Genomic DNA, 2,680 nt, shown 5'->3' on the forward strand with positions numbered 1-2,680 from the left:
AATCTATTACTATTTATTTTATAAATAAAATCAAGAAAAAATATAAAAAAAATATTCAAATAAAAAATTTCATTTTATCCTCTGAAATAAAAATTTAAAATTTAGAGGATATACTTGTATATAATTTAGGGCATAGTTATTAACATTGATTGTTTTCACTTTTCCTAATAACAATGCGGCATTTATCATTTAAGAGTTGGGATCTTCTTCTTCGCGCTTCAGAGTCTCAGACTCATCTTCTTCTTCGTGTTGAACTGCAGGGTCACTATTTTCCTCTTTTTTTTCCTTCTTTTTTGAATCGTAAATTAACACACAATTCACTATTTCTAATTATATTATTGTGCTCGTTCAATACTAAAACCATTCGATTCTTGCGACTGATTCGAATCGCTGGTGTACTATCTCGTATCTAATTGACTACCATGTTAATAATAATAATAATAATAATAATAATAATAATAATATGAATTTGATTAAATTAAAATTATTAGTTCAATTACTGATAATAAAAATAATTTTATAAAATAAATTATAACTATTTATATTTATATTTTTAAAATTGAGAGTCACTACAGCACTCCTGAACTACAACAACTTGAAGAAGTACACCCATACTTCCCCCAACTCCATCTAAAATGTAAGTTCATTAGAGTAAAATCAATCTTTTGGTTATCATCCGTATATTCTTATTGTTATAATATGTTATATATGATCACGCAGTAATCCAGCCCCAGAAGACGCTGCTGCATTGATGATGATGGCACGGACAGCATCGTACATTCCTAAAAAATATCCGTTGTCATCGTTCAGCCTTGGCTTCACTGATTCTAGCCAAGAAGAAACAACTATGCAGGAGGGGGCGTCAACGCAAGATGAACACGTGGCAAAAACTCCCGAAACCCCAAAACTACTAGAACAATTAGAGGATCTGGTACATAAAATTGCAAGTGGTGGGGTGACAAAAGAAATGAAAAGTCCGCAGATTCTAAAGGAGAGTGGGGTAGAGAGTTTTGAGAAGTTTGAAACTCCTGTCAGGCCGAATTTAAATACTACTAACATGAAACATAAATGCTACCAATGGGCTATACGAGTGAAATCCTACTCAAATGGGTGAAGTGATGAGTTTGATGACGTCTGCAGACTCCAAACCCAAGATATATACACTCTGTCAAAATTCCACCTTGCATCACTTGCGCCTAAAGCGCATATAGAAGCTGAGGTAATATCACAACAACATTAATTTTTTTATCACCAAATGTAACTACAATCTTGATTGATTTAAAATTGATTTTGGCATATTTTTCTAGATTGTCTCTGCCATGTGCTTCATCGTAAACCAACAAAATATTCAAAGGTTTTGAGAAGAAGTATACTGCCTCCCCCTGATATTGTGGTAAAGGTTGCTTCAACGAATCTTGGGTGTATTTTCTGCATTTCTTAGGATGTATTGTTTTTCTTACATTGGGTGTATTATGCTTATTCATTTGGGTGTATTTTCTGTGTTCAATTGAGTGAGAGTTGTTTATTCGTTTGGGTGTATTTTCTGAATTTATTTTGTTGTTCTCAATTTTTGCAGAACATGGCCCTTGCAAATCATCCAAAGGGGGTATTCTTACAGCCTAAAACCAATAAGCCATTCAGGGTGAAAGACTACTGATGCGTGAGCATCTTTTCTATCTTTTCCTAGTGAATTTGCATCTAAATTGTTGAGTTTAATAAAGAATTAATTATCTTTTAGCCAATATGGATGCTACTTTGAGTCTTTTGCAATTTTGTTTATTTTAGGTAGCATTCGACTGGATTTGATGGAGTTTCTACACCTCAAGAATCAAAAGAGATTTCAGCGAGGAGCGACGCGTACGTGTGACTGACGCATACGCGTGATTTGGAGCTTTCCATGGCGACGCGTGCGCGTGACTGACGCGTACGCGTGATTTGAAAATTTGCTCAGCGACACGGACGCATGACCGACGCGTCCGCGTGACTTGCGGAAGAGACTATCGACGCGTATGCGTGACTGACGCGTACGCGGGACATGCGCAATGTGCAAAAAACGTAGAAACCGCTGGGGGTGATTTCTGGGCCCCATTTTAGCACCCAAGTTAGGCGCAGATCCAATGAAACCAAGTGGTCCCCACGTTACAAGACGCGGAGTAGTTAGTTAATTCTTATTTAAATTCAAATTTGATTTTAAAATAGGAAAATATATTATCTTAATTTAAAATATTATATTTTAAATTAATTATGATTAGTTATAAAAAGGGAAGACTTCTCTTCTATTAGGGACATTATATTAGAGAGATTCTATTAGGGAATTCTATACAAATTTACATTCTACATTCCATGAGCAACTAAACCTCCACTGTTAAGGTTAGGAGCTCTGTCTATTTGTATGGATTGATTTTATTACTTTTTCTATTTTAATTTATGTTTTGGATTTATATTTAAAAATTGTTTTCGTTCTTTATCTTATGAATTTGGGTGGAACGGAAGTATGACCCTCTTTCTATTTGAGTTCTTGTATAACTTGGAAAAGCTCTATACTTGAACAATAGCTTGAAAACATATTCTCCTAAATTCTAATTATCTGGATTTAACGGGATACGTGACATATAATCCTTTTATTCTTTGGGTAATTAGAGTTTTTGTGGCATGCAAACTGGAATTTGATCATGTTCCC

This window comes from Arachis duranensis, chromosome 10 (assembly GCF_000817695.3).
Source record: "Arachis duranensis cultivar V14167 chromosome 10, aradu.V14167.gnm2.J7QH, whole genome shotgun sequence".
Classification (NCBI taxonomy): domain Eukaryota; kingdom Viridiplantae; phylum Streptophyta; class Magnoliopsida; order Fabales; family Fabaceae; genus Arachis; species Arachis duranensis.